The 12,987-nt window shown below is 42.3% G+C and overlaps 1 pseudogene; it reads right to left on the bottom strand.

Annotated features, from left to right (window-relative positions):
* Window positions 1-2,512: 2,512 nt before the first annotated feature.
* Window positions 2,513-5,921, bottom strand: LOC123038740 (cytochrome c-type biogenesis CcmH-like mitochondrial protein; annotated as a pseudogene).
* Window positions 5,922-12,987: the final 7,066 nt, after the last annotated feature.

Genomic DNA, 12,987 nt, shown 5'->3' with positions numbered 1-12,987 from the left:
CCCCCTCTTTTCTTTTCTATTTTTTGCGGGGAATCATACAATGCTTGTCATGCATACGTAGTGTCACAATGGGAAATCAAGGCCATGCCATGGCCAAACTGAGAACGGCTTGGTGGGAATACAAAAATCGGTACACAAGATTGGCAAGACATCAAGTTCCTATAGAGACATACAACAAATGGGCTTATAAGACATTAATCCTGACTGTGCAATGAAAGCATACGCATAACCGGGGACACCGCAGGGTGAGATTTACTCATTACTAGAAGGGCGGTGCGCGCTTTGCTGTGCCACTTATGTTCTTGGGGTTGTACATATTTTATTTTTATGCGGTCATTTTTTTAAGTTGTGAAAATTATTTACATGCTAGTTGGTTGGAGTGTGTTCTTTTTAGCAGAGATGCTACACCAACGAATAGACTTTACGGAATTATAGTTATGGATGGATGTGTCAATTTATGGTTGGAAATTAGGGGAAGATTAGCCCAACGATGAGAATCAGGGAAGTGATTGTTGGGATGATGTTTGATATGACCAATCCATAGCGAATAATCCGTGATTGTATCATTGTTTCTATTATTATGGTGTTTGGGTGGGTATTTTTGACCGTGTGTAGCGAATAATTTGTGATTGTATCATTATTTCTATTATTATGGTATTTCGGTGGGTAATTTTGACCATGTGATTGGAGGGCGTCTTTTAATTAGGACGTCGATAAGTGCCACACGTATGGGCGTTAGGAAGGCTGCCCACACATTTTATGTGGTGTATAAGAGGAACATCCCACACGCCCATGTGTGGGCAAAAAAAAGTAATGCCCACACACCTCTTTTTTTCCTCCCGATCCCTCTCCCACGCGTGCGTGTGGGCGAAATAGATAACGCCCACACGCTCCGTATGTCAGGCCTCGTACCTCGTGGTCCCGCATGCCCGCATGACAGTCACCGCGCATCCCGCAGTTGCCATGATCCAGACCCTCGTCCATGTTCGTTTAACTGCAGTTGCCATGTCGCTGAACTTCGGTTGCCATGTCGGACAACTACAGTTGCCATGGTTGCTCAACTGCAGTTGCCATGTATGGTTTGATCTACTGCAGTTGCCATGATTTTCAAAACTTTGGGAGTTGTCACCCACTAAACACTAGGCAGTTGCCATGTAGCACTACAAGAAGGCATGGCAAAGAAACATGTTCGGGTAAAAGAGAGAGTTGCCATGTGCTCACAAGCACGCTAGGGCAGTTGCCATGTAAAAAAAAGAGTTGCCATCTGCTTACGTGTACGCTACGGCAGTTGCCATGTACCATGCAAAAACACATGGCAACTCGGGTAAAAAGAGTTGCCATCTGCTTACAAGCAAAGTTAGGGCAGTTGCCATATACCTGCAGAAACACATGGCAACTGCCAGCTTTGGGTGTGGGCTAGGAGACGGGCGTGTGGGCGAAGTGATAAACGCCCACACACCAGCCCCCTCTGCGTGCGTGAAACTAGTGTGTGGGCGAATTGCTAAACACCCACACATCAGCCCCTCGTGTGGTAAAAAAGGACGTGTGGGCGACTGGATGAATGCCCACACACCAGCTTAGTCCTACGTGGCACACAAAAACTGCTAGAACGCGCCATGATCCGTGCAGAATTGGTTGGACGAGGATCCATACGTGTGGGCGAGTTGCCAGACGCCCACACGTGTGGGCGTTAACATTTTCATTTAATCAATACAAATACATGAGAAAGTTACCTATGTTGTTGGTTGCGTGTGTTATGTTGGTGCTAAATGTGTCATATGTGGCACTTCCTTTGTCAAGAAGGCCCACACAATCCAAGCACTTATCGAGGGACCCATTCATCGAGAGATCCGACTATGAAGCCCAATCAATCGTGTATCCAATCCAAATTGAATACCTCAATTGAATCATAAAAAATAGCGAGCTTATTGAAATTAGAGATTTCATTGACACAATCAAGGATTGATCGACTCAAAATCAAGGCATTAAAATTTTATACCTCAATCGAATGGGAGAGCTCCAAAATTATGTAGCATAGTGTATTAAAAAAAATTGAATGAGAGAGCTCCTGGTGAAATTGTTGACCCGGTTAAAATCAGGTGACATATTCCAATTAAAGACCTCAATTGAATGTGGGCTGTACCATAGTGTATTAAAAAAATTGAATGACAGAGCTTCTTGTGAAATTCTTGATTCGGAGAAAATAGGGTGACTCAATTCCAACTGGAGACGACAATTGATTGTGGCCTCATTGAAACTAGGGAGCTTAGTGTTATAGAGGATTATTCCTAACTGTCTTCACATTTTAACCCTGAACTTGCTTCTCAAGATGAGAGAGAGACAACTCTTTTCACTAAACCCTGTCTCACACGTCCAAATTCTTCTCTGGTTGCCCTGCTACAGAACACCACAAAATCAATCCATTACATATTCATTCAAACAATGCTCATGGGACTAAAAAAAGATACAGCACTGAATTTTTATCATGGGAATTTGCGGATAAGGTGTATACCATCGCATCTGCCTTTGCTGTTGTGCCTGGTGGTGCAGGTCCTCTCCCTGAATCCCTCGACAAGTTCCTCCCTCGGAGCGGCCCTACACGGCTACACCGTCCCCAAGCTCCACTGTCTTGGCACCAAGAAGCGCAGCGGCAACCGATCCTCATCTGCGGAAGAGCTCGTGGGTGTGGTGGGACTGCTTGGGGCGGCTGACGGCATCAGGCTAGGGTCAGCAGCACTGGCGGCGCGAGAGCATCAGGACAGCCAGGAAGGGTCGGCGTCGGCACACATGGGCTCTGGCGTGGCAGAGAGGCAAGGCAGGAGTGCAGGCGGTTGGGGGAACTGTCCTTGGCGTCAACTACCTGAAAAATACAGAGGATCGTCTACCCATCCACAAATATAGAGGACGACAGGCTTGTTTTAGAAGCTCCTCTGAAAATTTTAGGGACACATAACCATAGAGAGGATTTGTTAGAGTGGATGTCAGAGGAAATAAGAAATCGTACGAGTAGCTTATTTTGGGGACAAAGTTCTGCTACATGAGGATCAATAGCGGCGATACATGTTTGTCAGTTCAACAGCACCTGGGAAGTAAGCAACTACCCCTACCCTTCAACAGCAGGCTATTCTTTAAACTTCCAATGCCCCGCAACCTGCATGCGAATTGCAGGATCTGCGAAAGGCCTCCCAAGGATGTGAGATGTAGACCAAAATCATGCGCCAAATTCAGCCATCCTGATCATCCATATAATGCTAACACTGCAAATTAGTACTATATGTTGCATCTGAGGACATGAACATCACTTGATAGGCCACCACCATCTCCTAGTTAGTGGAGGCGGCGTAAGGATGTCAATCATCGTCTCCTTCTCCCTTGGAGTCAGGGGAACCCCTCGGACAAGGTTCAGAGCCATAATGTGAACGTTAGTCCTTTGCCTATGCTTTTGGTAAGCCCAGATACCAGCTGCAACCCCACCCACAATAACCTGCACAATTTACCGTGTCAGGTTTTGAACTACCTACCCTAGAAACCCAGTTGTACATGAAATATTTAAATTAAGGGAATTAGATACTTAAATAATTTGAAGTGTTCGATTGCAGCATTTTCTGCTGCAGATTTTTATTTTATTTTACTACGCACGAATAAATGTAGTTCAAATAAGCATCACTGTCTGACTGTCTATACAGAAGTTGAGATACAACAAGGGATCAGCTAGAAACCTGGAATCCTCAGTTATTGATTAGCTTCTTTAGAAATTCAGATATTTTTACATCCATAGGTGCAAATTCACTCAATAACTATGAAAGAGAATCATCAGCATTTGTGTTAATGCTGCCTATTACTTATGAACAACATCTTGACGCAAAAGTTCGTGACAATAGATGGGTTCACCAGGGCACACCAATGCATGCATGAAACAAACAAATAATGTGCTAAGAAGTGCAAGTAATATTACTTCTAGTACAATAAAAGTATGAATAGCATGTTAAATTTGCAATTAGGCTCACCGACGATAACCATATAGCGGCAGTTTGAATATCAAATTAGGGGCATATAGAACCGTTTCGCCAAAGTCGTCTTCTAATTTTTTGTATATCTCCTTATCACTCTTGCCAGATTTTATTTCATCGCGAATTAGCTGCACAAAAATTACACATATGTGATTACCTGAGCCATGAAGCTTCCATCACATACTGCGTGTCTGGCAATAAAATTTCAATCTTTAAAGCATATAGAACTAGGGCATTTATTTATGTCAAGAATTCAAGATTAAATATTGCATGTATACATAGTGCATGGTGCAAATAAATTGCTTGTGCACCAGACAACAGTGTTCCTGTGCACCAATAGGTAATGGAAATTTAAGATAGCTGAAAAGGCATACCAGGGCAAAAATATTATCAAAGTCTTAGAAACAATCAAGTCAAAAACACATAAATATATAATCCAAGAACCAAGCCAACTGTGGCATTTGCAAGATCATCTTTGTCATTACAAACAATAAGTATAGACAGATAGAGTTCTTTCAGATAAATATATATAATAGCAAACATCATTCAAGTTTCTCAACGTTATTTTGCAGTAAACCATTGGGCGCCTGTGAACATCTTTGAGTAACGAGATACAAGTAGCTAGTTCATTTCTAAGCAAATGGTTAATTCAAACACAGTTAGGTTTGGCTGAGATCAAGAGATAAGTAAAGCAAAGGTTGGATGCTGTGGAAGCATGAAAAAATATAAAGGTATAAAAAAATCTCTGCTACTAAAAGCTTGACAACTAACTGGATGGAGAAGGTCAAGCAACTGATCATCACGAGATATATAGAACGGAAAAGTACCCTTCTAAGGAGAACTGCAACATCTGCTTGTGAATCTTCAATGGACTGGCTTCCACACTCAGTGCACCGGATGCAATAATAAAGCTACTGTTATTCCCAAATCAACAAAATTAGAAATCAAAATAGTAACCTGTAGGCATGAATTGCTATCTCCTCATTTTTATCTTAAAAGAACTGTGGACGAACAATTCGTGTGTAGCAAACAGATTCCATATGAATCGACCATATGGATGGAATAATCAATTCTAACTGCAACCAAGGAGCTCCAGACTGACTTGTAGGCATGAACTGCAACCTACATGTTTTTATGTTCAATTAAATCGTTGCTGATAATAAACAAACAGTTGAGTAACCATACTATTGGCTTGAACTAACACTAACAAAATGCTAACTTATAAGTTGTGCACAAATTGACCACCTAACTTTGGTTTGCTTTTTGGTCCTCTGCAAACTTTCATGTGCATGCCGTGCAGTGAAACTACAGCTCATAGAGGCATATCATGTGCGCTTCCATAGCAAAAGGACAACAAAAAACTAGCTGTATTTTTGGCTCCCTGGATGGAACATTGGAAAACAGTAAACAAATGTGAGTGCTGGAAAAAAAATCATACTTTGGTGTTGGTTTTAATCACTTTGTAAAGCCACGAAATCGCTTCTAAACTACCGATGTGGGACTAAAATATTTGCAGTGCCGCGGTAGCACAGTCGTGCACTTACCGCAGTGACCGTCGGCCGGTGCTCCCTCCACTTCCGCTGGCCGGAGTCGCCGCGAGAGAATACTGGAGTTCAACCCCCTCTCCGATGCGTGCGCCTCCCTCCTCGACTCAGGTGGCCGGCGATGCTCCCGTCTCCGCACCAAGACAAACTGGTCCCCCGTCGGCCAATCCGCGGTGGCCCAACGGAGGGAAACCCCAGTTCTCTATTTTTTTGACGAAAAAAAAACGGATTTCTAGAGAAGAACCTTCTGGCGGTGAGGAATGCTGGCTGGACGCCGGCGGCGTGGCTCCGATCCGGGGGTCGGGACCCGCGGGAAGGGGGAGGAGACGAGGACGAGGAGCTCTGCAGGTGGACATGGGCTGCCCATGCCCGCACCCGCGACCAAGCCCACAAAAATTGCCCTCGTGGACACCCCCCCGCGTGTAGCATCAAAAAAATGCGGGACTTGCCCGTGATGGGTACGCACAGTAGGGATCTGGTTTGGCGACGCTAACGTCACGCTAATATCCTTTTTTCCTTTCCCCTTTATTTTTATTTTTAATCTAAATGAATATATTTTAAAAATATAAATTTCCTTATATTTTTGAAAACCTCAAAATTATAAAAATGTTATCATAGTATAAAAGATCTGTTAACGCAAATGTTGTTAGCTTTTCCAAACATGTTCACGACAATATAAAAATGTTCCTGCATTTCAAAAAATATATATGTGAAATTTCAGTAAAAAATTGTATACAACGTCAAAAGAGATTATTTGCATAATATAAAAATTATCATAAAACAAAAAAATGTATGTAACATTTTAATGGAATATTCTCGTGTTTCAAAAAAACATTCATGGTATTTAAAAATTTATTATAGAAATGTAAAATATGTTCACGTAGGTTAAAAATGCTTATTGTCATTTAAAAATATATGTGATATTTTTGAAAACTGTCACAACTAAAAAACATGAAATTAAAAAAATGTTTATGCAGTGTTAAACATGTTCGCATGGTTTAAAAAAAATTGTTTCTTGCCATAAAAAATGTACCAATGCATATTTTGAAAAATATCACTCCCTCTATTAACTATTATAAGAGCGTTTAGATTACTAAAGTAGTGATCTAAACGCTTTTATATTAGTTTACGGAGGGAGTACCTTGTATCCAAAAAAGTGTTCAAAAAAGGGATTGAAAGAAAATGGTAATCACGTATTTGAAAATTGTTAAATATGTATAATTTTTTCACAAGTATACAAAAAAAATGCACATTGTGTATGAGCAGGAATGGACATCAAAACATGTATTTGCTAAAGAAACGTTAATCATGTATGTGAAAAATGCAAAACGTGTATAAAAAGTGTTTTGGGGGTATGGAAAAAATGTACAATGTGTATGAAAAAAGAATAGGCATCAAAACATCTATTTCAAGAAATTGCTAATCATGTATTTGAAAAATGCTAAATGTGTATAAAAATAATGGTTCAGATGTATACAAAAAATGTATAGTGTGCATGAAAAAAGTGGACATTAAAACATGTATTTGAAAAAAGTTAAACATGTATAAAAATATGCTCCAGATGTATACAGAAAAGCACATTGTGTGTGATAATAAATAGACATGTTCTGAAAAAAAAAGAAAAAAACAGTAAAAAAAGTAACAAAGAAAACTGAATAAAAACAAGGAAAATGAAAGGAAAACAACTTTAAAAACCAATGAAAATTTAAATAAGACAGCTGCAAAACAAAAGAAATGGTGAAAACCAGAGAAAACAGTGGAAAGAAATGAAAACCAAAAAAGCCAAAAACAACCATTACAAAATAGCAAAACTAGTGAAAACCGAGATAGAAAGGAAACCGGTGAAAAAACAGAACACCAAGAAAAACAGTGAAGAAATAAAAGAAAGCTGAAAAAACAAAAGGAAAAAAGAAAGAAAAGGAACCATGGAGAAAACTGGGCCAAAATCGGAATAACGACCGAAGAAACCGCTCGTGAGTGAGCTTCTTCCATCGAAAACGTAGCAAACAGAAAAATCAGACTAAATGGGGCATCCGAGTATCCTAGTATCATCTCGTGGGAGAATAACCTGCAGCGAAATGGATGCTACTCTCGCTATAGGCGAGATATAGTTCTCCTATTCCCACATAACCCACTTATACGGGCACAACCTTCGGCCATGAAGAAGGCATGGCGGTGGTGGCCATGGCTCGTTCATGGTCGAAGGTTGTGCCCATATCTCCCGACACACATCAGTCGGTCGTTCGCATGCCTTCCACGCGTGATGGCCATGGCTCCTTCATGGTCGAGGATGGCATTCATAGCACTTGCATAGCGTCCGGTTACCCGTCTGCAACGATTTCTGGCAACAATACCTTGCTCCTCCCATTTCTGCCTATGCTTGATTCCTGCTTGTATGTTCCATCGTTTCTTGCTCAAGTTTTGAGTCCGGATTTGTTTCTCCTAGAAAATATATTGATCCTCTTCGATCATGAATGAGGTCCGAACTGACTTCTCGGTGCAAAAAAAATGGTTTTACATTTATCGATTAACTGATCATGCATCTCATATATGAAGGAACCAAAATTATTTATTACTTGAAGAATCGAACCGGTCAGTTCGGTTAGACCGAACGCCCAATCTAACCGAAATTCTATGCAATGACCATAAAAATCCCATGCGATGACCAAAGGGACCAACCGAGATGATGACCAAGTCAAAATCATGGGGCAAAATCTCAAATTGTACACCTTGATTGGTTGTGGCAGCTTCAACCTATAGGGAGCTTAGTGAATTAAAGGAATTGTTGGCTGTCATCATCATCAAATCTTATTGCTTCGTTGTGATCAGTGTAATCCACTACTCTATTTCCAAACTGGCTCTCTAAGGGGTTATCAGATCATATTTTGTTATATTGAGCCATTGCTTTTAAGTAGGCCAAACCACCAGGTATAGCTCCTGATATTCAATTATTTTCAAGGTCCAAGAACTAGAGATTTACTTGTTATGTTAGCTCAAGTGGAATATAACCAGAGAACATATTATGACGTAAGATCATCTCCAACCGTTCCTATACAAAACACTCTGTAGAAGTGGTTTTTTATTGGAGCACATTTTTTAGGCCAACTCCTCGTCAAATGTTTTTTATGAATGCTGAAACTGCTGGAAATGCTCTAAGAGCATCTATAGTTGGCATCTCAAACACCCTCTATACGCCAGTGACGGCTCGGAAAATCTTGACCCAGCCGTACCCCTCATACTGGCCCTATACGTCCAGCGTGACCATGAAGGAAATATGCCCTAGAGGCAATAAGAAGTTGTTATTTATATTTCCTTATATCATGACAAATGTTTATTATTCATGCTATAATTGTATTAACCGGAAACTTAGTACATGTGTGAATACATAGACAAACAGAGTGCCACTAGTATGCCTCTACTTGACTAGCTCGTTAATCAAAGATGGTTAAGTTTCCTAGCCATAGACATGAGTTGTCATTTGATAAACAGGATCACATCATTAGAGAATGATGTGATTGACTTGACCCATCCGTTAGCTTAGAACTGTGATCGTTTAGTTTATTGCTATTGCTTTCTTCATAACTTATACATGTTCCTATGACTATGAGATTATGCAACTCCCGAATACCGGAGGAACACTTAGTGTGCTATGTACCAAATGTCACAACGTAACTAGGTGATTATAAAGATGCTCTACAGGTGTCTCCGATGGTGTTTCTTGAGTTGGCATAGATCGAGATTAGGATTTGTCACTCCGATTGCCAGAGAGGTATCTTTGGACCCTCTCGATAATGCACATCACTATAAGCCTTGCAAGCATTATGACTAATAAGTTAGTTGCGGGATGCTGCATTACGGAACGAGTAAAGATACTTGCCAGTAACGAGATTGAACTAGGTATGATGATACCGACGATCGAATCTCGGGCAAGTAACATACCGATGACAAAGGGAACAACGTATGTTGTTATGCGGTTTGATCGATAAAGATCTTCGTAGAATATGTAGGAACCAATATGAGCATCCAGGTTCCGCTATTGGTTATTGACCGGATATGAGTCTCGGTCATGTCTACATAGTTCTCGAACCCGTAGGGTCCGCACGCTTAACGTTCGATGACGATCGGCATTATGAGTTTATGTGATTTGATGTACCTAAGGTTGTTCGGAGTCCCGGATGTGATCACGGACATGATGAGGAGTCTCGAAATGGTTGAGACATAAAGATTGATATATTGGATGACTATATTCGGACACCGGAATAGTTCTGAGGGTCAATGAATATATATCGGAGTGCCGGAAGGGTTATCGGAACCATCAGAGAAGTAATGGGCCTTATTGGGCCTAGGGGAGAGAGAGGGGGCCATCCAAGGGCTGGCCGCACACCCCCCATGGGCCTAGTCTGATTTGGACAAGGGGGAGGGGCGGCGCCCCCTCCTTCCTTCTCTTTCCCCTTTCCTTCCTTCTTCTCCTAGTAGTACTAGGAAAGGGGGGATCCAACTCCTACTTGGAGTACGATTGCCCCCCTTGGGCGCGCTCTATGAGGGTCGGCCGACCTCCCCCCTTGCTCCTTTATATACGGGGGCAGGGGGCACCCTAGAACACACAAGTTGACAATTTTTTTAGCCGTGTGCGGTGCCCTCCTCCACAGAAACACACCTCGGTCATATTGTCGTAGTGCTTAGGCGAAGCCCTGCGTCGGTAACTTCATCATCACCATCAACACGCCGTCATGCTGACGAAACTCTCCCTTGGCCTTAGCTGGATCTAGAGTTCGAGGGACATCACCGAGCTGAACATGTGCAGATCGCGGAGGTGCCATGTGTTCGGTACTTGATCGGTTGAATCGCAAAGACGTTCGACTACATCAACCGCGTTGCTCAACGCTTCCGCTTTCGGTCTATGAGGGTACGTGGACACACTCTCCCTTCTCGTTGCTATGCATCCCTAGATAGATCTTGCGTGATCGTAGGAAAATTTTGAAATACTACGTTCCCCAACAGTGGCATCCGAGCCAGGTCTATGCGTAGATGTTATATGCACGAGTAGAACACAAAGGAGTTGTGGCGTGGGTATATACATATTGATTGCCGTCACTAGTTGTTTCTTGATTCGGCGGTATTGTTGGATGAAGGGGCCCGGACCGACATTACGTGACCGCGTTCATGAGACTGGTTCTACCGACGTGCTTTGCACACAGGTGGCTGGCGGGTTTCAGTTTCTCCAACTTTAGTTGAATCGGATTCAATGAATAGGGTTCTTTCTGAAGATCAAAAAGCAATCACTATACCGCATTGTGGTTTTTGATGCGTAGGTAAGAACGGTTCTTGCTAAGCCCGTAGCAGCCACGTAAAACTTGCAACAACACAGTAGAGGACGTCTAACTTGTTTTTGCAGGGCATGTTGTGATGTGATATGGTCAAGACGTGATTATATAAATTATTGTATGAGATGATCATGTGTTGTAAGACAGTTATTGACAACTGGCAGGAGCCATATGGTTGTCGCTTTATTGTATGAAATGCAATCGCCATGTAATTGCTTTACTTTATCACTAAGCAGTAGCGATAGTCATAGAAGCAATAGTTGGCAAGACGACAATGATGCTACGATGGAGATCAAGGTGTCAAGCCGGTGACGATGGTGATCATGACGATGCTTTGGAGATGGAGATCAAAGGCACAAGATGATGATGGCCATATCATATCACTTATATTGATTGCATATGATGTTTATCCTTTATGCATCTTATTTTGCTTAGTACGGTGGTAGCATTATAAGATGATCTCTCACTAAATTTCAAGGTATAAGTGTTCTCCCTGAGTATGCACCGTTGCTACAGTTCGTCGTGCCGAGACTGAAGGAAATATGCCCTAGAGGCAATAATAAAGTTGTTATTTATATTTCCTTATATCATGGTTAATGTTTATTATTCATGCTATAATTGTATTAACCGGAAACTTAGTACATGTGTGAATACATAGACAAAACAGAGTGTCCCTAGTATGCCTCTACTTGACTAGCTCGTTAATCAAAGATGGTTAACTTTCCCGACCATAGACATGTGTTGTCATTTGGTGAATGGGACCACATCATTAGAGAATGATGTGATGGACAAGACCCATTCGTTAGCTTAGCATAAATGATCGTTTAGTTTTATTGCTACTGCTTTCATCATGACTTATCCATCTTCCTTTGACTATGAGATTATGCAACTCCCGAATACCGAAGGAACACCTAGTGTGCTATCAAACGTCACAATTTAATTGGGTGATTATAAAGATGCTCTATAGGTGTCTCTGATGGTGTTTGTTGAGTTGGCATAGATCGAGATTAGGATTTGTCACTCTGATTGTCGGAGAGGTATCTCTGGGCCCTCTCGGTAATGCTCATCACTATAAGCCTTGCAAGCAATGTGACTAAAGAGTTAGTTAGGTGATGATGCATTACAGAATGATTAAAGATACTTGACGGTAATGAGATTGAACTAGGTATGAGGATACCAACAATCGAATCTCAGGCAAGTAACATACCGATGACAAAGGGAATAACTTATGTTGTTATGCGGTTTGACCGATAAAGATCTTCGTAGAATATGTAGGAGCCAATATGAGCATCCAGTTTCTGCTATTGGTTATTGACCGGAGATGTGTATCGGTCATGTCTACATAGTTCTCGAACCCGTAGGGTCCGCACGCTTAACGTTCGATGACAATCGGTATTATGAGTTTATGTGTTTTGATGCACCAAAGGTAGTTCAGAGTCCCGGATGTGATCACGGACATGACGAGGAGTCTTGAAATGGTTGAGACATAAAGACTGATATATTGGACGATGTTATTTGGACACCGGATGAGTTCCGGGGTCACCGGATAAATATCAGAGTGCCGGGGGTTATCGGAAACCCCGTGGTACTAATGGGCCAACATGGGCCTTGTAAGAGTGAGAGAGGAGAGGGCCCTACGGCTGTCCGCGCCCCCCCTTGAGGAGTCCGAATTGGACTAGGAGGGGGCGGCGCCCCCTTCCTTTCCTTCTCCCTCTCTCCCTCTTCTTCCTTCCCCCTCTCTTCCCTTGTTGGAAACCTACTAGGAATAGGATTCCTATTCCTATAGTAGGAATCCTACTTGGGGGCGCTCCCCATGAGGGCCGGCCGACCTCCCCCCTTGCTCCTTTATATACAGGGGCAGGGGGCACCCTAGAACACACAAGTTGACAGTTGTCTTAGCCGTGTGCGGTGCCCCCCTCCACATATTTCCAACTCGGTCATATCGTTGTATTGCTTAGGCGAAGCCCTATGTCGGTAACTTCATCATCACCGTCATCACGCTTTTGTGCTGTCGAAACTCTCCCTCGGCCTCAGCTGGATCTAGAGTTCGAGGGACGTCACCGAGCTGAACATGTGCAGATCGCAGAGGTGCCATGCGTTCGGTACTTG

Source organism: Triticum aestivum, chromosome 1A, assembly GCF_018294505.1.
Source record: "Triticum aestivum cultivar Chinese Spring chromosome 1A, IWGSC CS RefSeq v2.1, whole genome shotgun sequence".
NCBI lineage: Eukaryota > Viridiplantae > Streptophyta > Magnoliopsida > Poales > Poaceae > Triticum > Triticum aestivum.
This window is presented reverse-complemented; position numbering and strand designations above follow the sequence as displayed.